General features: G+C 36.3%; 2 protein-coding genes across 5 annotated transcripts in view; one reads left to right on the top strand and one right to left on the bottom strand.

Moving 5' to 3' along the window:
* Positions 1-27,840, top strand: part of Sytbeta (Synaptotagmin beta) — a 113,747-nt gene that overhangs the window by 20,296 nt on the left and 65,611 nt on the right. The gene's annotated exons all lie outside the window — the stretch shown is intronic.
* LOC117600402 (uncharacterized) overlaps positions 1-27,840 on the bottom strand; it is a 52,659-nt gene that overhangs the window by 19,102 nt on the left and 5,717 nt on the right. The window contains exon 2 of the mRNA XM_034315804.2: positions 8,810-8,891. The gene's annotated coding sequence lies outside the window, so the exon portion shown is untranslated. The remainder of the gene's footprint in view (positions 1-8,809; positions 8,892-27,840) is intronic.

Here is a 27,840-nt window from a genome sequence, read left to right on the forward strand (position 1 = left end):
ATTTTAATTATAGACAACTGTATGACCTTTATGGACTTTTATGAAATTGCAAGTATCATCCACGTATGAATAATGTAATAATCAAATCAGTGACAATTTTTTTGCTTATTTTTCCAAGGTGTTACAAATAGATCAATATCAATCCTTTTGATCTCCATTTACATGATGATCACTGTCTTCTTAGCAGTCTGGGTTAGGTAGCTGGTGCCTATCATTATGTGTCACTCCTTATTAGTAGTGGTTATGAATCCCCATAGCAGTCTACAGGTCGAACGAGAAATAATGTGCGGGCAGATAGTCTGTCGGTGATTCTGATCTCGCCTCACCTCTCGGAAACTTTTCTCGATCAAGTGATCCACTTTAATGTCTCTTGAGATAAATCGCTCTCTCCTGTCTTCCATCCTATTTTTCTTATTCTTCTTAAACATTTCATCTGGATGGCTGAGCATTAAATAAATTCAAGTCAACTTCTGTTAGGAAACAATTGTATCTGCAGTAGAGCGAGAAATATGCATTCGTTCAATCGGATTGTTAAATCAGATTTCATTCTGAATTTTCCATTTGTTTGCATTGAATATTCCGTCCTATATTTTACACTGTTATTAAAGCCATGAGTATATGAGAGGATGAAATGAAAAATATTTGTAGTAAATAAATCCTAATTGACTACCTTCGCTTTATATGAAAAATTCTCTGCTGGTAGATTAATTCTTGACAACTGAAAAGTGCTCGTATATTTTTACTAAATACGCTTTTGGAGTCCAAAGCTCATAAGCGAAAAATCAAAGTTCTTCTATTGCGGATATGGAATAGAATTGAATAGGATATTGGTATCGAATTGATGAGATAGATCAAGCAGAACGTGACGGAATGTAAACAGTGACGATTATAGGAAAAAATACGGTTTAAAGTGGAGACTTAGCAAAGTAGCGTCTCGCGGTCGTCAGTGGGTCACCCGTTAGATAGATTTAATATGGCTTAGGATCGCGTGGAATGCCAAGATCGCTGCATTCTCTACTCACCCTCCTTCGCGAGCTTCCTTCCTCCTTCTAGGGATGAACGCAGAAGTCAGGCGGCTTTGCAAAAGTGGGAGGAAATTGTGCGAGAGAAGAGGAGACGCCGTGGGAAATACAAAGAAGAAAGGAAGGGTGGTTGGTAGAAGAGGAAGACAGTTTTCTCTTTTCTCGGCATTGCTTCATCGTCTGTCCTGTGCGTGTCAAGATAGAATGCACGCGTGTTTGTGGCCGCTGAAAAGGGACAGACGAAAAGAGGAAAATATCACCGGAGAGCATCAACCGCAGCTGCGTGCAAGCGAACGAGTTCTTTTCTATCTACTGCCGTAAATAAGAATGCTTTCCACTAACATCATCGTTCTCTTGTTCCACTACAGAGTCGAATAGAAGAGAAATTGATAAGCTCGCGGCGGAAGAATATAGAAATATTTTCAAGTATACCGTATTCACCCCGGAAGACCAGGAATGCGCTCGAAAGGCCTTGGCGTTTCTTTAACAACGCGTATCGACGTTTTCGTTAGCTACACACGACGAATCTTTTGTCGAATTTGAGAAAAATAACTTGCAGTCTCGGCTGACAACACGTGGAGACGAAAGATAGGAATTCGAGGAATGTAAGCTGTGACCTCGCGAACAAGGAACAACCAGATCTGTTTCTTAGACGTCAGTAGAAATTGTATTGTGCATCGGTAAACCGTTTCTCAAGTTCACGATTCTTTCTTACTAGAGGTCGTTTTTTGTTGAAGAAGTTGTTTTAAAAGGATATAATAGGGGGTGCTACTTGTGCACCCTTGAAATCTTAGCGTTATTATCACTGGAGTAACTAGGCAGGGGTCAGGGTTGGTTTACTCCCAAGAAGTAGACTGCTCCCTCGCTGTTCTAAAATCCTAAAATTCTGAAATTGCATAACAAATAGAGGCCAAGATTTCATACTTTCCTTATTTATATGTTCTATCTCCTTTGCGAATAAATAATGTCGTACAAGGATCCGGAGAAAGGCAAATTCCATTTAAGGAGGACGAATAGAGGAAACATGAAAGTGACAGTGGCGAAAAGCCTAAGAAAGTGAAGCAGTGGCTCTAGGGAATTTCGTCCGCAAGTTCATGAAGAATGTAACGAGGATCTCCTGCAGGAAATGAGACTCGTTTGGCATATTGTCGTCATTCGTTTCATCGAATACGTAACGAGAAGGAAAATAGAATCTTGTTTCGCGTGTAAAGATTGTTTCAAATGTTTTTAGTGTATATCCAGGGCAAACAATGAAACGAATGATTTCATTAAAAATTTTTTTGAAGGAAAATTATTTTTTGAATTTGAGATAGTAATTTCGTTTCGATTTTAGGTCATTTACGAGATGGCCTTTCGTTTCGGTATAATAATTCGTGTCCTATGTTTGCCAATAATGCCAAGTTTGTAGAAGGTCGCCGCGAGAGTTAATATCCTGACTGTGCGGTGCCACGATTCGATAAACCTCGTAGAACAATTACATTGGTCCACTTCGGGATTCGTAGTAGCTCAGTAATTAGAGAAGCTACTGTATACGTACATACATTTAATTTATCAAAAATATTACTCAGTTTCGAGTTCTAACAGTTCATACCGTGCAATTGTTTAACACTAAAGAATCCATAAATTTCACTTCCTATTTAAAACATTATATCGTTTAAACTTTGTGCCATCTAACATTCTTTCTTTAAATTTTACCCAGCTTCATGTATTTCCTTTGAATAAGTTTATAGTTTAGCAGACTTAACTTCGACGAATTTTAATCTCAATCATTTCAGTACGTCAGTTTTATATTTGCATCATAAATTTCACGAAAACCGAGTACATTTCTCTGGAGAAGAGAACAGAAAAAGATTTCTCTGGAAAGAAAATAAATCGCAATTTTATTAGCTGCGTGATCTCATACTTTGACTGACACAAAATTAAAGTCTGTTATACATGTACGTAAAGTTCTGACATGAGTTCAGATTTCATCCCGGAAATGTCAGATATTTATACCTTTGTCATTTTATTATATCCGCAGAAAGTTTAGAAAAGTATTTATTCAATGAAATAAAAATGTTTATATTTTTAGACAACAGTTTCACTGAAAAAGAAACAGAAAGAATTCTTCCCTATAAAATATAATAATTGTTAAATTTTATAGCGACGAAACCGGTAGAGTTAAATCCCAAACAGAGATAATCCCAGTAAATAAACAGTCGAATCATTGGCGCGCGGCGGCAGCCGTGCCGAAGCGTGATCGTACATTCATTCGTTCTTGATCCTTCCTCGAGTCAATACACGAACGGAAAGCCGAATAAACGGAGTTCATTTCCAAACTGACAATGAGTACGTATACATATACATACATATATATTCATATCCCATAAATTGTTAGTGTGCGATCAACAGTAATGTGGAATTTTGTGGTGGTGAGGCGGAAACGACTCCCGATTTGATTTGAATTCGATGAATAATATAATTTGGTATAAATAATTCAGTTCGCTTAACAAGGCGTGTATCTGTAATTAGAGATTGATTAGAGTCAATTTTATGAAGAGTCTAGTATCGGCAATTGTACATTGAAATCATTGCACCGTGAAATCATTGCAAATCATTGAAGCGTGATGAAGATCTATCAGAAATCGAGCGAAGGAAGATACGACCCTGACCTCCTATGGGGCAGCTTTATCCGTGGAAAGAGCGTCAAGGGCGCATCAGCGGAAAGCAATAACGAGTGTTCGATGCATGTATTGGTTTCCGGGTTAATCAAACTCAGTTCCGACCTCTGGAACCGCTTGTTTTCACAAAAGGAGAATGTTCGACGATCGATAACGAACGTTCCGGTCGCACAAAACCTGTCTTTAACACATTCTTATCGAATCATTTGAGCGGACACCGGGGAATACTCGTACTAATTTTCCTTCGCGCAAGAAATTGTTCGTTGATGCATGTTTTAGATAGTAAAACGAAGTAACCATATCGAAGTTCTCCCTTTTATTCAGAAAGTTATTTCTTTTGGAATCTTAAAATCTTTGAATTTTTGAATTTTGAAAAATACGTAAACATGTGAATTTTTAACAGTTTTTAATAGATTCTATAAGGAGAAGGGTGAAAACAGATTATGAAAACGGGTGAAAAGAGCAAGGAGAGAATTTTCCGTTTTAATTAATTACGTTGATGTCGCTGAAGGAAAGATAATACACAGATAGACGTACCTTATCTCTGACAAAGCTAGCTCGCGGTATGTTAATGAAAAACAAGCTCTGAGTCGATGTTGGTCGTGCTTTTGTATTCTCTACGTGTACTTACGAATAGAACCCACGCATTTTACAGCGACCTGTAATGAATAAATTTAATACACCATACCTTAACAAGACTATAATGATGCTTGTAAAGAAAAACATCATTCTCTGAGTAACCTTGTCCGCTTTGAAAAGAAAGGAAAAGAAATCGATCAAACTCTGAGGTAGAAAAATGTCATCTTATGGTAATTATATTGAGACGAAATAACCTTAGTTCGCTTGAACTTCCTTTTTATTACAAGCACACGACTAGTTAGCGACGAGGGAAAAAGTTTCAACAAAAAGTTCCGTTTCCAAGCTGATCCCGAATCACCAGTGAAAATAGACTTTCGCCCTGCGGAGCACTACGCGTAGCTTGAATGGTTTATGTCATGATTGTTTCGTCCGGCAATGGAAAACTCTGTTAAAAGTTTGTCGTCGGAGTTTCCACGGAGAATTTCCTCTGTAGCTTCTTTTTCAGTTGCTTTGCTTACGTATTCTTCTCTCGCGTTCGAAGTCCAGTCTCGGTTTGGATAATTCTCCACGGTTGCGTTCCGTGAACAAAAAAAAAAAACAGCATAGCTCGCTTTGAAAAAAAAAATGTCGATAAAGCCAAAGAATAAACACAAAAGAGCGACGGATGGTTTCGATATTTTTTTTTATAAGCCGTTGCTAGGGAATCCACGGTTATCACGATGGAATATTTTTGTTTCATTTTCTATCCATATTATTTTCCCATTTTTATATAACTCTTTCTGTCTTTGTACAGGGGACAAGAAACACGGAATTAAAATAACTCTCTCATCGCTTTGATTAATAAAGAATGAAAATGAGAAATTAATATCAGATATCAGCTGTTTCATTTTTTTTTTCTGACGTACGGTATGTCTTTCAGTATGGTTTAAAATTTTCTTCGTTACTAATAATATGTACCAGAGAATGGTATTGATTGCTTGTTAGCGTTCAAATACTTTTTCTAAGCAGATCATGTTTTCCAGGTAGCATTATGAAATTTTCAAATATTATTTTTTTCAATTTTCCAATTTTTTCCAAGTACATGCGAATACAAATATTTTGCATATATCTGTATAGAATTTTCACAAAGTATATAGCAGGAATGATTGAAGTGAACGAATAAAATAAATTGATTCGAACGAAGGGATCGAGCGAATGCCGACATTTTTTTGTCCTCCTTCGGCTCATTTTCTCTATAAATCCCGCGGATAGTACAAGGGGAATATAATAGAGGTTCGAGTGGTCGCCTTTGTGCGAGCTTATTGTCTTATTGGCTCGCTTCGAAATCCATTTAGGAGGGCAAACGGCGTTAGACAATGGGTCGCATTCAACAAGTAATGAAGCTCACCGATTGGCAGTCTACTCTCGGTTACTGTTCGAAACTACTCGAACTAGCGGATCCTGATTCCGTATGCTTAGAAGTCGGATTTTCCCTGACTCGCTCGGATAGATCAATCTGTCTAGACGAGTGCGTCTCAATCACAATGTTGTTACAATCGCTTAGGTGTCTCTTAGAATACCGAATCAATTGCGAGCAAAATCTTCCAGTGTAAAGCAGTGCAATGAATAATTTTGTGTTTTATACTTCTCGCCATCTTCTTGCATAATAATAATATTCAGCAATATCATTTTTCTTGAATTTAATTATTCGTTAAAGGCGATTGTCTTCAATTGCTTCGTAAATAACGTTAAAATAGGATTCAACCCACTCAAGTGCTGATTAATCTGTGCGTGGGTGATGGGCGTGACAAGAAGGACAAGACATTTCCATAGCAATGATTTACTATAATGGGCGTAAGTCGAGAATACATCAGTTTGGAACGCTTCGCTGAATCGGCATATTTACTACTATCTCTTATTCTTTCTCTACCTCTTTTCCTTTCTCTCTGGTTGTGACAATAACCCTTAGAGAGGTTGGCAAACGGCCACGTGAGTAAACCTTTCGTGTGCAATTACAGGTTCGAAATCGAAACGCTTCTGCGATCACAGGCTGAATTGTGGGAACATCGAACATCCACGATCTGCCACCTCAAACATTTCCTTCTTGTTTATTCGACGAAATGCAGGGCGATTAAAATACTCGTTTGGTAAACTTACTCAATTTCTGCTAAAAGAAATTGTTACAGTTTCAATTTCTTTCCTGCAGTCTTTATGGGTTGAGTATTTTTGATTGTGAATCTGATTATCCTTCCTTTTCTACTTAAGTTGTGGTTATATGTAGATTAATAAAAATTCTAAATTATCTCGTGAATTCAGGTGTTTTTGTGTCTTCGTTATCTTTTATAAAATTTCCACAGGAAATTTATTTGTAATTACAATCATTGTTGGTCTTCTTCAATTTCATCGTATTTTATCAAAGATGAAATTGATCGTAATCGTTTTAGATACTATCTTCTCCTTTTCTCTATGGTTATTTTGTTTCTTCCTTGTCGTAGCAATAATCTACTTTGAAGTTCGTTTTTCTCGTGGATCTACCTGCATTGGAAGACGAAAGTCGAAAGGTTTTCACATTCCTGGCCGTTATCTTTTCTTCTCAACGGTCACGCCAGAAAAAAAGCAACCAGGAGAAGGAAGAAAGGAAAATAAAGGATGGAACGACGGAGAATGAAAGAAAGAAATGGTAGGGGAAAGATCTCAGGGAAAATAGGCGAACTGGGTCGTGGCCAACAGCTGCCTTCTGCCCATTATTTCCGTCTCTCATTGGTGCACGTTACTTACTGCTTCCGTTTCGGTGCACGGAGAAGAAAGAGAGAAAAGGAAGAGGAGAGAAAAGAATGGATAAAGGCAATCGATATTGTAAACGATCGGATATTCCGATGACATCGTTCATCCATTAACTTTCATATGATTTGACTTTTCAAATGATGTTGCGACGTGTTGTTCTTGCCTTTGCGCAATATCACAGGACGTCAGTGAAAAAACATTACCCAAGAACACTGTATAGAAAAACACCCATTTATAAAGATGGATTAAATAGCGAATTTGAAATTTCATGTAATCAATATTTAACATATGTTACATTTCATAAAATAAGATCATTGAACAGTGAATATGGTACTTGTGCAACGCGGTTACCGCCTTCGTTAATAAATCCCATTCACGTCAATAATTGTACAGAGCATATCCAATTATTGGAAGCATATACCATTGTCGACGTTGTAATTAACGTTGTCAAAAACAGACTGATATTTTCAAGTATTTCCGATTTATGAAAAATGTGTAGAGTAACACGAACATTCTTTTGCAAATAACAGGACATATTGAATACAATTAAACCGAACAGAAAAGAGAGAAACACCAAGAGTCGTGTTACTGCAGGCAGCGCGCAGAATAAGTGATACAGGTCAGCGATATGTCAGACAGCGGCAATGAATTCGGACAGAGACGTTATAATGATTCTTTTTTTTTATTTTACATTTGAATCCTTTATTATAAAAGTGAATCAAGTTCATTTTTAACAAAAATTTGGCAATTCCAATAAAATAATAATTGGCCTATTATAATAGAAAAACTATGGCTATTTTTAGCAGAGTTGAAAATTCTAAGTTTTATCCAGCATTTCGGTAAAAATATTTCATCCTGCATCGTCGGACATTGAACCACGGTTCGATGAACGAAAATAAACTATGTATTCTGTAACACATACACGATACACATGAAATGGAACTGGTATTGTGTAGCGAGCCAAAGAATACGAGTAACGTCGATCAATTCCTAGTAACACGTGTGTATTCGTTACACCATCGAATGGTCTTCCGTTTTTTAACAACTGGAAATATCGTGCTTTACCAACATTTCTACAAAGTCACCTGTACACGATGTCATTATCTGAATTTTCTTGCCTTTGGAATACTCATCAACATGGATGGACAGCTGGTTAGGGTGGTTTAATAAGTTTCGTATCCTCGAAGCTTCTATGGATGAGAGAAAAAAAAGGAAGGTGTGCGAAGAAGAGGTGAAAGAGAAAAGTAATGGCAGAACAGTAGAGATCAGTAGAAGAGTATGGAAGGTGAGGATGAGAGAGAGAGAGGAGAAGAGAATCCAATAGTCCAATACCGGGCTAGAACCAAAGCTCTTTGTCTCCCACTCAGATGCCAATAGCTGGCATGCTTCAGGCTATATGCCTGAACACGATGGCAGGCTACACTGGTGTGTCGCAGCAGCGTAGTATGATCGGCCGTTGGCTCGTTATTTGCTCCAGGAATCTTTCAAATAAATTTATTTGCTTCCGCGGCTAAATTATTCGACATAACATTGCAGTTGTCGCTGCGTATCGATCTGAATTGATAGACTGATTAGACTTGGTACTCATTCCGATCATACATCATAGATTTCATTGATTAGATAACAAATCCCATTCGAGACAGAGGGAACAGAGTCTAAGTCCCGTACGTCGCCGACCTTTCGGACGGCTTCTTGGTACCTATAGGGGAGCTGGTGTGACGAAGGCTCGAAAAACTTTGAAATTTGGTGGCATTGTCATAGTCATAATAATAATCAAATACTCACATATCCTATACTAGTGCTGTGCAAGAGTTAACTCTCGTAGCAGTGGCCTCGTTACTTGTCTCAGTGCCCGTACAAGAAAATACTGAAACATAGAGAAAGAAAATGTGATATTAGGAGAAGGGACATTGTCCTGATGATCATAATTGGTTGATATTTTTCCTTGTGTTAATGTCGAGATATAATTGCTTACATAAGTAGTATAAGTTTAAAGAAATTCTTTGGGGGAAGTAGCAGTCTTCATAGTCACGTAAAGTGGAGAAGGAAGTGACTTGCATAACAGGAAGTGGGGATGGAAACATGAAGTCGTGACAGGTACCGGAAGAACTACGGATCCAGGGAAATTTCCGTAACATGTCTGCTGTCATAAATGTAGGTAGGGGTGTGTACACCTATGCCTTGTTGTGCGTTCGGATTGTTAATTAATATTGCGGGGAAATTGGTTGGCGAGCAAACTTGTAATGAGTTTTGATCGTTAATAACTATCCATCGAAAACCTTTCTTTTTCAAATATTTTTATTTTTCTTTGGATTGAAACACAGACACGATCAAATTTTCGGAGAATAAAATGATCGTTCTCAGTTATAGAGTATACTGTTAAGGGCAGTACACTTTCAATTGATTTGTAGATAAAGTACGGCTTCGCAGCTAGATACTTGTAATGGCTTTGTGAAACTTTGCTCTATAAACGTGCTTCTTGGAAACTGAATTTACTTTAGTTTCTTGTCGAAGGCGTGCTTATACATTGGTGATACTGAAGATTATTGTTCTTCGACTCGCGTTCCGAGCACATTTAATTTCCTTCATCTTTCTTGCAGTTTCGAGCACCGTAGTAGACTCTTTTTATAATTAAAATATCGTTTAAGAAAGTTTCAAATTGCGGTAATTAAATTTGGTCTCGAATAAGAATTGTAACCTCATTAACTTTTTCTTATATTCAAAAAGTTTAAGCCTAACTTATTTAGGTAATATACCGTGCTATCTTTTTGTCCCTGGCTATATGTAGTGTACGACACAAATACATTTCATGCTCAAACCTGCAGCTGTTTAAAGTTTCATGAAGACAGTAGGAAACATTAGGTTCGGGTTGGAAAGTTCCGCTTCTAGGAGTCTTACATGCGACACATTTTACGTTTGACAATAATTAATGTGCAGGGGATAAAGTAACTAATTTATTGCTCCGCAATCCTGGTAATGGTCACTGAATGCACTCTAGTTGTATTCTATAATAAATACGAAATAATATATTGCAATCATTAAACGATAACATGAAATATTTTAATCAATTGTATATAGGAATTAAGAAAAATTGTTACAAAAACTGTTACTTAACATCAACTCGAGTTTTTCTTTATAAAAATCGTTCAGATGCGAGAAAACGGATTTGTACAATAAACGAAAGCGTCTGCCATTCTAAGGTGAAACGTTTTCACGTGTGTTGGAACACTTGAAAATCTTGAACCATACTATACCCTGCTAGTTCGTAGCTGTGGTTGAAATCGGTCAGTGGCCACGTTTTGTGGTTTCGTCGCCTCGTGTAGTGCCTTTTCGCGTCACTCTTGCCGGGGAAACGATTTATGTACGCGAAGGTTTGACGAAGATATACTTCAACGATCGATTCATCCCTTTCGTGGTAAAACACAATCTTTTTTTATGTCTTTCAACGGGAAATCGAAGTAGTCTATCTTTGATGAATTTCAATTTAACCCTTTGACTACTGTTGGCACCTAAAGACGCTTGGTAAATTTGCGTTTTTGATACTGTAAGTGCCTATAGGCGCGCTTAGACTAGTTTAATGTAGTGGAATTCAGTATTTTGATTATTTCAATCTACTTTCTCAAAAATGCATGCTTAACTAAAAGCAACTGAATTCCTATTGTATGGTACGGCTGGTACGTCCCAAAATCAAAGCGTGACATTTAATTTGAATAATCCTATATTATTTTATTCAAAAAACCCTGTTTCAGTCAAGTCAAGTAAAATACAATCTATTCGTTTATTCATCAACTTCTATTTGCTCACTGTAAAAGTAAAATAAATTCTATTCGTTTATTGCTCACTGTCAAAGTAATCCCCATTGCTTGCAAAACATTTGTGCCAACTCTGTTTCCATTATTCAAAACACTTGGAAGTCAGTTTCTGGGGTAGCTTTTAACTTGTTCAGCGAATTTCGTTTTATCGATTGAAAACGACGTTCTTCTCAAGGTTGTTTCAATCGGAAAAATAGGAAGAAGATGCGCGATGCTTGCTGAATGAGTTTCGTCGAATTTTTCGGCAAAAAGTTTTGAACAAGCAACGGAATGCGAGTTAGTGCGAAAGTTTTCTCTTCGCGTATTTGCTCGCACGTTTTAGGCGAATTGAATCAGTCAAACGTTTCATATTCAAGTGGATCTCTTTATTGATATTACGGTTTGACCAGCCAGCCTGATTTGTAAGAACGAAAATGAATGGATATCAAATTTCATCGACAATTCTGAAGTATGCTTTGACGGCAGTTCGTGTATCAAATTCAAAGTGATACATATAACAAGAATATAAATAATTGCTTTGCGTTGTTAACTTGATCAACGAAGTTTATGGTTGTCGACATAAATTACGGAAGAACGATCAATGATTCGTAATTAACTTGGATTGTTTCCCGTCGCATTTGAGTTGCGATTAAACGCGGGAAGTTGAACATGGCTTTTAGCCGGCCAATGCATTTTGTTTTCTGTCCAGTTTGCGACTTCGTATATTGTAAACGTGGCTTTCTGGCTCGATAAATCAATGCTGTATACCATAAAGAAAGCATAACATGCGTTTCGCCGGTTATTCACCATGTTTTTTTATTCGGTTTGACCTATTTTCTTTTTTATACTAAATTTTTATGAGTTCCACGGGACAACTGGTCTGTAAATTCGTTTGAAGCGGCAGCCATACGTGAAATTTTTGTTTTTTTTAAAAAACCAGAATCGATGTTCAACAGGCGATGGTTTAATGTATGAAACGTACACACACATATACACTAGTGGAATTAATTTTGGACATTTAAATTTTTACTTAAATTTCGCATTTATTCAAACTATTTAATATATAATCATTTATATTTTATATTCTAATCATTGTTTTCTTATTTCAGGGCGTCAAAAACATAAATAACAACACAGTTTAGATCTTTTTAAATTAAAATTTTAATAGATTTACAAACCAAATCATCTGAAAATATTAAGTATAAACATTACACAAAATATAAATATCAAAATCAAAATATCAATTTGAAATATGAAATGAAGAATATTTTTATGCAAAGTGTCCAGAATGAATTCCATTAGCGTATAATTGGATGCTCGTGAAAATGAAGCTTTGAAATAATTTTGCGAGTAATCGGATGAGAATGATTAATTACACGTATCGAATCGTGTCGTCGCTCGTAGTAACCGAATCTTCTCGATTCGTGTTAATTAATGGTCACATAACAAATAAAATACACATTAAACAATCAAATTGATCGCTAAACGGTTTCTCACTATGGTTTGTTAGCTTTGATTTTAACACGCCGATTGCTATCGTAAAAACAATCGTCATAACAACAATCAATAATTTTCCATTAACTATAAAAAGGATTATGAAATCAATTAAACGACAAATAATAATAGCAAAGAATCTGTGATACATCTTCATGTGTTACAACAGAAATGAGAAAAATTGAGTGTTTCACGTTCAGAAGATGTTTACACGGTTCACAGTTTATACGTTTACGGTTCTCCAACGTTAGAAGGTTCAGTTCTTAGAGCTTTTATTGCCTGGAAAATCTGGGTTAAGTTGCACGGAGTGTTTTAAAATTAGTCTAATTTCGAAAAGTATGATTTATCACAAGAGGTTACCGTTGTTTCCATTTCTGGACGAATAAGAAGAAGAAATGAAACTTATGAAATGTTTGCTATGAACGAGAAAGATGAAGTTTCCAGCTAATAAAAAAAAAAAAAGAAGCTATTGTCCCACTTTTTATCGCATCAAACAGTTATTTAATAAATTTCTTACGTCAAACAAATTTCCTCTGGGACATTATTTAATTACGCCGAGCAAAGCGACGAGGATGCTCGATTAAATTCTTGTCTTTTAAACGCTTATCCACTTGAGTCAATTAGACGAACAGTATAAATCAGTACAAATTATTTTTATATTTTAACACATTCTAGATTTCTGGGATTTTCTTAGATCTTCCCTAGATTTTTCCAAAATCAATCCTATCTCTATTTTCACCCTTAGCTAAAAGAAGTTTATATTTCACACGTTGATTACTTGATAAATAAACGTTGAATCGAATCTATCACCTATTTTAACACAATGGTTTGTGAAAAATAGCTCTGAATGCGATGGGGTCTCCTTCCCCTATAAAAGTTTACCATTCTCGATACCCTCATGCCTTCAGTTGAGAATCGCTGCTCTAGAGAGCCGAAACGTCTCTTTACGATCGTGCACGTTTACCTCGTCAAAGAAACCGGAAACAAAGTTAGCTGTGGGGAAAGACGTTGCCGGGCGCAGCCAGGTCTCTGACGACATCGTAGACGACGATGCATTCAAGTGCATTATTAATGTCCCTCGACTAGAAGTAGTCTCTCTCTCTTTCTCAAGTTCCGTTCGCTTGTCGATGCAATTGACGATAGACGGTGGTTGCAGCACTCGGCTTTCAGGGTAATTAAATGGGTATCAGAGGAGGAGGTTGGAAAATGCGGGACATGAGCGCGAAGATGGTCACTGTCATTCTTGCTGTGTGTACACGCGTAATCATATAGGGTAAGGGAGAAAGAGAGAATAGCATAAGGGAATGGGGAAACCATAGGATGGAAGGAAGGAGAGAGAAATGTTGTGAACGCTGATGGAGCGCCAAGCCCATCACTCTCTCGCAAATCTGATTACCTCCTTTGCTAGTTCCAACCATGCTCGTTCACCATTACTCGTTCGACTGGGCTATATTGGCTGTCCTCGTGTACCTGGCGTACACGTACGAAAATCCAAGAGTGTGTTACGACGATACGGTTAACCAGACTTTGCCGGACAACGACCGTCTCGAAAATCGAATTTGCCACTTCGCAGGTTTGTCTTCACCATTGATTTCCGCCTCGTTCTCGTCCGGCTCGGCCATAGGAGTCGCGAGATTCCCCCCGAAGTGACGATCGTTAAATGAAAATTGGCTCCGCCTACCGGATGGTCACCTGTTCGTCAGACGACGGCTATTAACAATATTTCTACCCCTGTCGTCCGACGATTCTCCATTCGGAAATTTTCAGATAGACAGATCGGGGGTAATTAAATTCAGCGAAACAGGACTTTCATTAGATTGGCGAATATATTCGTCACCTCTATATTGGTTAACTGAAAGTTTCTATATTCTCAACATCCATAATTAGAATGACATTTCGGGGACACCCTGTATGTTCCTTCACATACTATCGTCGATATCTTTTTTCCTCTTCCGGTACTGTATAAAATATTCACGGGAGGGAAGAAGATAAGAGGAGGAACACGGTATAGTTCGTTAAGTGAAGTTACATTACAGTGTCGTTGAATTTTCCGAGCTTTTGACCCTCAAAGTGTCTCGTACTCGATCCGAAACATTGTGGTCAATTTTAAAAGAGGAACTCGCTAGGTCGCCTCTCGATGGTAATTTCCTCTTCGTTTTCTACGTAGGCGTGTATGGATGGGAACGTTTAAAACTATGGGACTAATTGGTCGTGTACATGGAATGGGGGACGTTCTATCGAAAGCAAACCTTTATAATTAAATTTTCGAAACTGTTTCCTATTCTCACAACCAATGGTATCGACATTGTTAAAAATACTTCTTGAATATTAGTTCGAACGATATTGTTAGAAATATTATTTTACGATATTTTAAGTAATAATTTAAATTTTCTTACGTTATTTAATAATATTAGGGTAGTATGTGTCAAGATAGTATTTTATAAAAGATCGTTCGGTAATTGTTTTCAGAGGTTATTGCCATGTTTAGCGTTAAGTATTCAGGTCATCGTGTGATAATCTCCTTAGGATATTTATAAATAATGAGATTATTTTTACGCGGAAAGGTTAGTTAGTTTTTGTTTCACGGGGAAACGAAGTACGAGCATCCAGAACGGATGCAATCTGTTACAAAGAGAAAACCATAAAGTGCATAGTTCTGCAAGGCGATTATTTGTCATTGGCAGCAGCCGTATTACAGTGAAATTTATCAAACATTCATCGTCACCTACATGGTCTCTTTCATTTGTATATTCGTTTGTATTTCCATTGGCAAACGATACAATGGGAACATGATTTATTGAATGTAGCAACTTAAGAATGTCGTTTTAGTGTTAGAATATCTCCTTTCAATAAAAATTTAAAACTGCAATTGCAAAAATACCACATCGCAATTAAAATTTGACACAGTATTATTAATTTTTTGCAATCACAGAGATGAGTTGTTGTCAGAAATGGCTTACTTGTAAACGCGGATCGTAAAAAATGGCAAGTCACATTTACAGATCCGCGAATTATATCTTCAGAATCATCAAGTTCTTTCGTAGCCGGTGCTGTGCATTGTGCCGTTTCCTCGAGGGTAATATAACACCGGTAGAAGTTATGAAGAGTCTAGAAAACTTACGATATTATCGTAACAGTAGCAAGTATACCGATGTATTTTTACCTTTCTTGTCTCTTTTTTTAGTTTTTGTATTTTCATCGGTTAAATTCGAGCGTCGAGACTGTGCAGTGTGCAGCAGCTAGCTGGGAATTTATTAGCTGCAGTAATCTGGATTGCTGTTTCAGTTCCATGCCGTTCGTAGGCAAGATGAATGGTTCTGAACGCATCCGCAAAGATAGGGTAAAATGTTACATTCACGATTTACACTTTTCTGCATTTTTCAATTTCTTTTTTCATTTTTCTTAAAGCCGATGGTTGGTATCGTTTTAATGCCGTAACCGGTGTTAATGTCGCTCACGTTTCCTCTCGTAAAACTCCAACTCTGGAAATTACTCTTTTACACTGCCGTCTACGAGAACTTTTAATCAATGTCGAACGGTGCTATCATATTTTGTTTCATTCCTTTTCTCCTCTTTTTTTTCTTTTAATTAAAATTCGGTACGGTTATTCGAGTTTTCATATCATGCAAAGCTTATTCCTTTTCATTTTCTAATTTCTAAACTATCCTTTTAGATATTACTTTTTCAATATCTATGTGAGATTTTTTGTTTGAAATTTTCAGTGCTTAATTTTAGTCAAAGTATCTCTTTTTCTCTTAAGTATAGATCACGATTGACGCAGTATTCGCAATTCGATGTTCAAAAAGGCAGATTAAAGTTAAATATGATGGATATACAATATAGAATAAAATGTAGATTGTCATTTTCCTTTGGTTTTATTAGCTATTTTTTGCTCGTTGAATCCGTGCACAGTTGCGTCGTTGTCGCAATTCATCATTCCGTTGAATTAGACGCGTTTTGTCGTTCAATCAAACAAACTGCACGAGCTACGTGCAATTAAACTGGATATTCAGAGGATGTTTACAGTTGCTTCGTGGTTACGTTTTCAAGTGGAGCTAAATTTTTTTTCCATTAGCCCGAGCTCACTTGCACATCGCGTTTCTGTGGCCGTGTACAGAAAACTGGCCGTTGGCCGAGTGAGAATTTATTAATCGTGGCAATCTGAATTGCAATTCCCTGATTCCAGCGCGTAAATCCTTGTAAGTTATCGCCGGTATACCTTCGAGGCTGTCCCAACGATGATAACTTGAATGGAAATTCAACCACGGTCGTTTTAATGGATCGTATATTGATTAAATTTCAACAGTATTCTTGATTAATTCCTCATACGTTTATATTTTTCGATCAGATTCATTACTATCTTCTCTCATTACCTACTCACGATGATTGATTAAATAAGGAAATGGAAATTTCATATAATTTAATATTCATACCAATTTCTCAATTTGAAATGTTTCCTCTTATTTATCGATGAATTTCATTTCTATCTCAGGGTGAAACAATATTTTCTCAAACGCAATCGATCTTAACTGTTGACGCAGTTCTCGACTCGGTCATTGAATCTTTCATGAGAGTTGTTTCGCTTACCTTTGAGCTGATTAAATTTAGAAAAACTTCCGATCCGTTTGAAAGTGTTTCACGGTCGCTCAACTTTCCATCGCTCCTCTCTATCTTTAGATTTTCCCGGACCTTAGTGAAAATTAAACAGAATCAAGGTGATTTCGTTAAAGACCCAGTGTAATAATATGATGTGTACAGTGCTGAGCATGGTAGGTTTCCCCAGGGAAAATAGCGTTTTAGCAGAAAAAAGCTCCACCATTCCTGTGTAAATATTCAGCCTGGAAAATTTTATCTAATATTTGTTTTATTAACAATATTTTCTGAAATTTAAATATTTCCCTTTTGAAGCTGTGAAATAAAAATTTTCAAACTTCAAAGTTTAGTAGCTTACAATTTAAAGTTTTTGATTTTCAAATTAAAAAAATTTGGAATTCATCATCTCAATATTAACGTCTCTAAAATTAAGATTGTAGTGGATTTTCCTTTCCCTAAATCGCCACTTTTCCTAGTAAAGTTTATCATGCTTGACCGTGTCCCCAATAGTGTCAAATACAAAAGTTAGATTAATCATATTACGATGGAACATGTGTCTTCATGGTTGACATCCTAAAAGATCATCTCACGTTTCTTCAAGATAGTCTACCATCGGTGAGTTGATTACACTTGGAAACTTTTCCGCGAGGCAGTTAAAAGCTAGAAAAACTTCTGCTCGGTGCTAAGAGAGTTAAGTTTCTTCGATCAGGACAAATCTATCCGTGTAAGTAATCTTTTATCATCGTCGAACAACCTGGACAAGTTGTTCGTTCGAAAGGGACTGGAAGAGCAACCTTTTCCCAGCTTCGGAAGCTCAGCAGCTTTTGAAATGATTAAATTTTCCTGCTCCTTTGACTGGTAGATTAATTTCCAAGCAGTCGCGAAATCATTCAAGAGAATCGTCCTCTGTGATTACGTTAACCTGCTTCCTAAATATTCTTCATCTTTCTCTCCAAGTTGAATAGTTAATTATTAATTTGGAATTAATGATCAAAGTGGAAGCTGTGAGGGTTTTCTTTGCTTTATTCCAGTAGTGCACAGTAGACTCTCGTTATATTGCCGCGGATAGGGCAGTATTTTTCCAAGTTCTCATTTGAAGGAAAGAGGAGGGGAAATAAAAGTGTATCTTCGTTGACTATGACGATGGAAAAGCGGTAGTAGTATGCTTGAAAATCCGTATGGAACTTCGAATCGTTCAAGTGGTAATATAACAAGAGCGCCATTGCTTTATTCTCGTGAAACGAATAAGTTCCGAGTTAATTGCTAATACGACACGTCTCGTCTGATCCGTGAAATTCGCATTGGCAAAGCAACAATTCTGTCATTGCTTTTGTTTCACGGATGAACAATCTTTTTATCCAGGCAACACTTTATTGTTGTCGTTCCAGTGGAATCATGAATGCATTTTTACGAGCCGACGAGAATTGCGAAGATGCTACACGATATTCCTTTTCTTTATTTTAAGGATTCGTGGCCTTTCGAGGCACTTAAGATCGTTGATTACAAACGTTAATTCCGACAGAATAGCGCAGAAAGTAAATGTGCGGACATAATTTCGCGAAAGTGATTGCTGAATGCTCTCAACAGATGATTTAATCGTTTTAGAGCTGATTCAATTTTCAAACTGTACCGAGATCAAAGCGGAACTTTCACGAATATAAACTTCCTTTTGAAAATATACTTTTCCTATTAGCTATTACTATAATTTGGTCGTTATTGAATAATAATTATTCGAATGAAATTCTTGTTTTATTTCTTCTTTGCAATTTCTTATTATTAGATGTTTCATTTCTATATCATTCAATTTTACTTAAAAAAAGAATAATGTTTTTGCTAAGTAATTGGAAATCAGATAATACTCAGTGATACGTTCATTCTGTTTCTTCTGCACGATCTCTTCATTTTTCAATTTTACCTCAGGGAAATAATTTCTCGTTGAGACAAACGTTTGCCGAGAACAGAATAAACGATATTAAAAGGTAGCACTTAAGAAACCATTCGAGCTCTACTTCGTGCTAAAAATTCCATGTATATCTTTTACCTTTCTTCTTTGTTTTGCTTTTGTCAGAAAATTTCATTCAAGAAACTCAGAGTTTTGTGAAAGTTGCTTTCTGCTAAGGAAACTTTATTAAACGAATAATTCTTTCATACACAAAATGCACTTCGTTTTATTACTACTAATAAAAGAAGACATAAAATCACCCAATCTATTTAATCTACGTAAGGTTACTTTATGAAAAGTATATTGATCAATTAACATTTAAAATTTTCCCTGAAAAAACCAATAATTCTGCACCTAATTTCTTAATAAAAAGAAAGGAAGGAATTAATAATAAAGATTTTAAATAGTGCTTCTTTCTTTGAATATTACATGTTTAGTGCTCTCGGTAAGATATAAACTCATCGTGTTTCTAGCAAGTATTGAAACAAGCTGCAGGTACGAATTAAAAGCATAAAATAGGGTACCAATGAACAGTTTGTGTTTAACCCTTTACACAAAACTACCTGGGAACAATGTACCTGGATCGAGTACTGAAAGTACACTACTGCAAGGCTGTCGAGATTGACTGCAGTATAGAGATAACATTATTACAGCATTTGTGGATTAATAATCACAAATATGCAATACGTGCAGTATTTTCTCAAATGATTGATCAGGGCATTAAGCGAAATGAATTATCAATAGTAGAATGAGCGGATTTTGGAAAGCAATGTTATCGTGATTCATAATGTACAATAGTATTATAGAATCTATGGTGCAGTAAAATTAAAATATGTTAATTAGTAAACCAGGTGCAAAATTATGGTTTTGTTCTCTTGGGAAAACTGACTAGGTCAGTTTAAAGCGAAAGAAATGTTAGATAAAAAATTTATATGAAATTTTTTTATTCAAACGAAACGATCTTGTTAAAATTCTTTAATTAACGCGATAATTTTCCAGCTCAACAATTTTTACTGACAGAAAAATGTAGGAATTAATACCGTTGAATTATGAATCTAAATTTTTAGAAAAATAGATATTTGCCCGTAATAGAAATTCCGCTGTTTTAATATTTCAAGGTAAAATTTCCTTTGGAAGTTTTAAAAATTGAATCCACGAGTGCGAAATTTTCGTAGCACGTTATTTCACTAATTGGAAAACGTGGTTTAGCACTTTTGCGTGACAAAGGTGCATACGTTTCTCGCTGACATAAGAGTGTTTAAGCATGGTGCTAAAATCGCGCGGAAAGTTGAAATAGTCCTGGGGAGCATGTTACGCCGCGAAGTTACCGACCCGAAGAAGATTTAATTAACGAACGATTTCACCACTTACAGCGAATTCTCTGGCTGTGTTTCTCATTCAAACGCGGAGACACCCTAGCGCGGAGCTTGCTTATTTCCAGGTTAACGTGCTACCTGAGAACACCGGTTTTCATCATCTCGAGAAAATCTCAGAGGAGTTGAATACTTCCTCTGAACCAATTTCACCGACTTTGTTCATATGACTTCTCTTTGAAAACAACGACATGTCGATTTTTCTGGCAATGTATATACGTAGTTTTATTAAATAGCAGATTTTAAAGTATTAATATTGAAATTGCTTGAGCATGAACACTCTGATCTCAGTATATTATTTAAACTCAATGGTAACTGCAAAACGAGTCACCTTTTCTGAACAAATGTTTTTTATAAAAGAACTTTTATTGTTTCAAGGAAAAGCAATTTCATAATGAATTGTAGCATGTTATTGTTCCATTGCACAGCTTCAAGATTGTTTTTTTAAGAAACTGCGGTATTCTTCTACCGGCTTTGTCTTTTTTCAAGGTTTTGATATTCATTTCCAAGAACAAAAGTTTAATTCTTCCTTTATACCAACTAAAAATTTCCTTGAATAGGTTCAGAGAAAAGGTTCAGGGGAAAAGGTTCAGATTAAAAAACGAAAGAAAAAGGGAATAGAAACAGAATTAAATGTTTCCAAGCAGAGTTGCGATAAAAATCAATCGGTCAGATTTTAAAGCGTGGTGGAAAGGTAAATAAAAGAGGAAAACGAGGAAAGGGCACGATAAATTAAACCCCGGATGAAATTATTCAATACACGCTGGTAATTATCTGATAATTGTTCCGCCGACATCGAATTAATTAAATTGCAGGTCGAGAGCAGAGTTTAATCAAGTTGCGCGTTACATTCTAATGAAATGGAATAACAATGTAGAAAGAAATAGGAACAACACTGTTAACAGTAGTCAAACGAAAAATCGTGTTTATGTGTAACTTTGGACTTTCCTTTCTCTATCGTCAATTCAAAGTAAGCCGTCGATTAAGATTGAATTTTCAAGAAAAGTAGAAAGAAAAAATATACGCTTATCAGTTTCATTTAATGTCTCTGATATTTCTCTGTACACAAATGTATCTCTTCCCGGCTTTCAGAAAAGAAAAAGTGCACTCGCTTGGCTGGCGAGCGGGAATAGGGAAATTCTGTGGATAAAAATTTAGAGCTGGTTCTTGCAGGTAATTTCTTCGTCCTCGGTGTTTTTCTGTGCAGGCATTAATTATGCCCGCGGCTTTCAGCACGGCGTTTCACTCGACGGGAGTTCTTGTACACGTTGGGTTCCCTTTTTCTCAGCGAGCTTCAGCTAAATGAAGTGGCTATTTCACCCAGATTAATCGTAGCTAAACGATCAGAAGGAAGTTCATATTAATTGTTCAACAAATTCAGCGATTACCTATAATTATTTCATTTTCTATTTCAAACATTTCAAGAAATTTCCACCTATCTTAACCCTTTCGCGACTGAAAACTGATCCCTTATCTAAATGAAAAATAAAATAATTTTTCATTATAAAATTTCATTCGCAATGAGAAATTTTGTTAGAATTAAAATTTTTTAAGTTACGAGACTTTCCTCTTCAGTTAGATCAAAATTTAATTTTTTCTATTTAAAGGTATTGAAATATAAATCCCTCGGTAGCAATAGGTTTGTCTCGCGGATGTAGCATTCACGCTGGCATTATTACGTAACGGATAGTCTTGCCGGGTTTACTCTATCTGATAAGCTCGAGGAAGCCGGCTGGAGGCGTGCAAAGTGTACGAAAGTATTTTCTTTCATCGTGGCAAGAAAACTTATTCTCGAGTATCATGGAAACCGTAAAATGTTATCGTTCCCTGGGTGACACGTGTTATTTTACACCCCTTTTCGTCGATTTTAGTGGTCGCTGTCCTCGGAATTGGAACATCAACCCGTTCCGACGATGACGTCGAATAATGAAATCTCATGAATAATCGAGTTAGCAGGTGTTAAATAGAACTGAAAGAAATTTACGAGCAGAAACTTATAAAGTATGAGATAGAAAAAGCGATACTGACTTTATTGCTTCTCGTTTTTTTTTTTTTCTTTTTCATGGTTGATCCACTATCAAGTTATTAGAAAAGTTTTATTATCTTTCTTGTTATTATCAACGTTTCCATAGTGTTTCTATTCAATTCTTATATACAAAACGTGGTTTCTTAAACAGTACTGAAATTGTTGAATGTTGGTTTTGGCGGTAGGGATTTATGAAAACATTGAGAAACACTGGTGTATTGTACATACATACACCTCTAGGAACAATGTATACCGCAAACTTTACAAGATCTCATTGGCGTCATATTTCTACATGAATCGACTATTAACTCCGATACGATTCGGTGACGATGAAAGGAAAATAGCGGAGAATTATTTTCCATCGCGTTGTAAGTCGACTTCCGCTGTGACAATGACTCTGAACTGGAATAATATTCTAATTGCTACATAAACAGCGACGGTAAATTCACGGTGCATTTAAATGAGAAAATTTAATAATATCCACTTAAGATCTGTTTGAGAAATTAAGTGGCTACGTTATTTCTGTGAATGGATCTTTGAATCGGTGTTAAGAAAGTTCTATCTATGAAAGGAATGAAAAATGTAAGGAATTGCAGTTTTCAACTTTTCAAAATTGACTTCTTGTTAATATTCGTTAATATTTCAGAGTATGCGCGAACCTTTGAATAAATAAGTAGATGGAATTTTTTGAGAAGTTGGTACTTTCTGAATTTAATAAACATAAGAATCTCTCATTAAAAAATGGTCTTCTTTAAATCTCTGAGATTTATGACATTATGAAAATGAGAGAAAAAGAAAAAATGAATGATTTCATGGTTATTTGAATTTCGTGTTTCGTGTTGTTAAAAACAAGTACCTACTGTTATTTAGTTAAAAATTAATTGAAAGCAATACTGCGTAATTATTGAATTGAACGAGCGGTTTCTCTCCTGGAAATATCGAAATTTTTACTTATTATTATACTGTGAATGTTTCTATACAATTATCACGTATGGAAATATTTGAAAATACATATTTAACGCGTGCTGGATATAGAAAAATAAAATATAATATTATTGAAGGTGGAAAATGTGTGAAATTTGCATAACAAAATATTACTCTGAGGAGATAATACATTATGAAAATGTACATTTGTATAAATGACTGCAGTTTATTTATTACTTATATCAATAACGTTTATATAGATATTGATTTTTGCAATTTGATATTCATAATTTCGATACGAAATCCTACATTATTAAGACATTATCAATAAAGAAAACATCGAAATTTTGATATAATATATATCGAAATATAGCACAAAATCTATAGCTGTATTTCTTGTATATTTTGTCAGTAGTACGACTCGACAATAGTATCCGGCGAATACGTCAGGAGGTGATCAGATAGTTTAGCCCAGGCGAGCAGCCCTTCGATGTGCACAGACGTCTTTCTCGAAAAGCAGTCTCGGAGGGTTTAAATTTATCGACAGCAGGATAATACAACGCTTATATAGTTGGCATGTGTACGTATACGTATCAGTGAACGTACGGGACTGGCCGAGAAGTATATCAAGCATACGTTCACGTACATACGTATGTAACAGTTTCACCTGTACGTGTGAGCATGCACATTGCACAACTATATATCCACGTTAGTTACTCGCGTATCTAGCGACAGGCGAAATTGGACAACGAACGAGGCTTGATGGTAATCACGAGAAGCTTGAACGCGTGAAACCTCTATCGTCAATCGTGATCTTTCGAAATTGCCTTTATTGCATCTAGCAAAGTTACGTGTCAACAGTCTGACCACGATTACGGTCATGCTTCAAACAATAAGGGTTGCCTCGAAAACGGTTAGAAGAAAAAGGAAGCAACGGATAGAGCAGAAGGAGAGAAGGAATGCAACATCAACAAAAAGAAGGGAGGAATGTCGATTTTAATAAACTTTAAATACGGGTCCTTCGAATGGATAATCTAATCACTGTTCCTGTTATTATCGTAATTATCATCGTCACGATGACCACCTGCCGAGGTCTAGTGCGCAGCATAGTTCCTGCGGTTAAATTAACGTTGCCTTGGTAATTAATGTTCCTTCGTACCTGAAGTTATGCGATGCAGACCGTGTCGATTGATCAATGGGGAAGCTGATCGAGAGATATTGCATACTGCGCGTCAAAATGCATTATTAAACCGTTCAAGGATATCGTTGATCAGTTAGTCCTTCGCAAGTAGATGAATAATTTGAGCATTTTAATGAAATTATCATTCGAGTATAGCAAATTCGTAATATAATATAACGAACGATCAAGTTACCACGAAATACTACATAGTGAACAGTTGGAAGACAAAACTAGCATGAAACAATGCACCTGCATCGAGCAGCAAAAGTAGCCCGGTTCACTGCAAGGGTTTGACTGCAGCGTAGAGATAACGTTATTATACTGTTCGCTGAATCGTGGTTGCAGGTGAAACGTACGCAGCATGTTTCTTGAGATATAACGACGGTGCATCAAAAAAAAAAGGATCAATTGTTAAAAATCAAGTAGACCATGATTGACGCGATTATGTCCGAACAACAGTTGATTCGATTGGTTGTCGGAAACAATGAATAAAGGAACGTATATACCTCGACAATGATCGTCCTTTCAATGCAATAAAAGCATGAAACCATTCTACTAATTACAATGCACGAGTTTCGTGTTCCATCGAACGGATTTAAACTTTCCAGCAACGTTGTTAATACGAAGAATCCACCTTGGGGGTTGTAATCAAATGAAATTAATTTTAAAATACGTATGAAATATTCGAGGAAATCCGAATTCATTTACGTAAAGGGAGAGATTTCCTCGAATATTTTATTTTACACGATACGCGAGCTTTCTCAGAATTTCCAACAAGCTCGAGTTGCACACAATGTTGCGCGATGCAAAATCGAGTGACGATCGATACATGTCGGGTCTCGAGTGTATGGTTGCATTAATTTTACGGATGAACATCAGAGTAACGTTACACTATGGGCTGATTAGTTAAATTGCATTATTTATTTCTGTAACCTATGGGATTTTTCTTATTTCACAAGCTATTGTTTGCTATTTTATAGCTCAACACGATTCTCTGTTATTCGACAAAGATATGGAGCATTGCTTTTAAGAGTACGGTATACTCGTTCCAGAGCTCCTCGCAAGCTACTAGAATAAGCATACGCGTACTCCGGTTTGTATCTCTCTGAAAGCTTTTACGTCTGCGATCTGATTTGATCTCTGGTATCGAGGGATTTCCGTAGTGTGTCTGATTCGAATATGAGATTAGCCTCGTCCGCGGTAAGTTGATTTGGAAAACTTTGAATTCAATTTTGCTGCTGTATTCAGCCAATGTATATAAGTGAACAGTATTTTCTGCTTTACATTGTTAGAAAAAATGTTACGCATTAACATGTTAATTGCCAAGCTAGAAATGGTCGTAGGTAGTATACCGCGCAAGAATATGAATTATTCAGAGGAAATTTTTTAATTTAATGCCTCGTTTCCCCACTTTGATTTTCTACTGTAATTTCTGTGGGGTGCGGAATCATCAATTATTTAACGAAATCACATTCGAAAATTCGATATTCGTAAGGGAAATAAATTTTTATATTCATTTTATAGAAAAATTGTTCCTTAAGAATAAAGAAAAATGAAAATTTCGCGGTTTAGTTAGAATATCATAAGCTCTAATTTCAGTTCTCTCACCATCGACAATATAAGATTATCATTGTGGTAATTGGTCGTTAATTGGCGTACTAAATATCTGCTTGCCCAACGCAGCGACCGGATGAAACAGACTACGATATATAATGCCAATTATACTTGGCAACCGAAGTTAATGCCGACCGAGAGTGTTAATGGGTTAATACCCGGTGGGGCTATGAAACAAGACGAACAATGTTCGTATACCGTTAAGTTCATGAAAGTTCACGGAAGTGAGGCCCTCGGCAGGTTCGTGCAAGTCGGTTACCCTCTCGTTCCTTCTCTTCTACCAGCCGGGAAACAAAGTGGAGTACAATAAAAGTTACTCGAATCTTGATCAATTTTATTCATAACCGATAAAGAAATGGCATTCCTTCAATTATTAATGAACAGCCAATATGTATACAGATACACATGTTTATAAAAAATAGATAAAGGAACGAGGTTTAGACAACAATTTTTACAAATAGTAGAAGATGGTGATTTGACAAAATTTTTTACAGACTAAAGGCGTCTTCTTTGATACAGATAACAACTATTTCTCTAACAAGAAGAGCAATCTCACGCAAGTAGGATATTCTTCAAACAAAGCTTCGATTTGTTTCACGTCAACCAAGAAACCTCTTTGAATGTAAAATGAATGATATTGGCCGATAGAAAAAGCTTCGATCGATTTGTTAAACTCGGATTCGAATCCAAGTTCTCCGATTGCTTGAACTAGTTGAGCGGCTTAGGCTAAAGAATTCTTCCTTCTTAAGGTTAATATTCGAAATGGATATTCTTCGTGGCTCAGTCAAACTGACAAATCGTGGCCGTTTTCTGTTAGCACAGAAACAAGCTCTATTTCAGAAGATTACCAGGAAAGTTTTCTCTATTGAATTTCTGCAATAACGTAGATGTTTTCGTTTCTAATTATCGTAAGAAACTTCTTATTGCATGATCCTTTACGTTGGATGACTATAGTCGTTAAAGTAGCGAAGGGGTTAAAAAGTTAGATACGAGTCTAAATTTTTCAACTATCCAACTGATGATACTCGATCCGATAAAAAAAAAAGTAAGCGATACCTGTATGATTTACTATGTCAGTGGTCCAAGTTTATCATAAAGGTAGCCGGTTCAATATCGCTTATAGCATGGGAAATATGGATTTACATCGACAGTAGACGTTTCTGCACTAGCTACCAATTGAGGCCAGTGTACATGACATTAGAGCATACTCGATCTCCCGTGCCCGGCAACGATATCGAACGTTTCCTGATTCTACTTTCGTGAACGAATGGACGAGGATCATTAACGTGGTGCATATGTGTCACGCATGCACTGTATGCATGGGAAGTGCATACGTTGAAATGAAGTACACACTATATCGGCGTGTAGCAAGCGATTGGGTGTACATGGAAATTGCTTTTCTCACGTTGATAACTTCTTTCGATCGATCTTTCGCTCCTGCCTTTTTGATTGATAAACTTCATTAATTCACGAGACACCTATACCGTTAACACGTACAGGGCGTTCCAATTATGGTACGAAGGGGCTAATTTTTCTTGGGAAAATAAATCAAAAATATAGAATAAAAATTTTTATATTTGCAAAGGAATTATTGTTGCAAATCGAACTGATTTGCTGTATACCTTATTTTGATTTTTTCATTTTAATTAAGACACACAGGGTATTTTTAATCAACGGTCAGAGATATCAGTACGTGAACGTTTCAGAAAACCATTGTATCACACGTGTACAGGACATCACTATTTAGAGGCAAAACGATTGGAAAAATGTTGTCTTTGATTTTTATTCCGTAACCGGACCTAGCGAGGTTAGCTGGTATCGTTTGTAAGGGAAATACCGTGCACGCGTGGACGCAAAGTGCTCTTTCGCGACCTTTGTT

The sequence above is a fragment of the Osmia lignaria genome, chromosome 15 (genome assembly GCF_051020975.1).
Source record: "Osmia lignaria lignaria isolate PbOS001 chromosome 15, iyOsmLign1, whole genome shotgun sequence".
NCBI classification, from domain to species: Eukaryota; Metazoa; Arthropoda; class Insecta; order Hymenoptera; family Megachilidae; genus Osmia; species Osmia lignaria.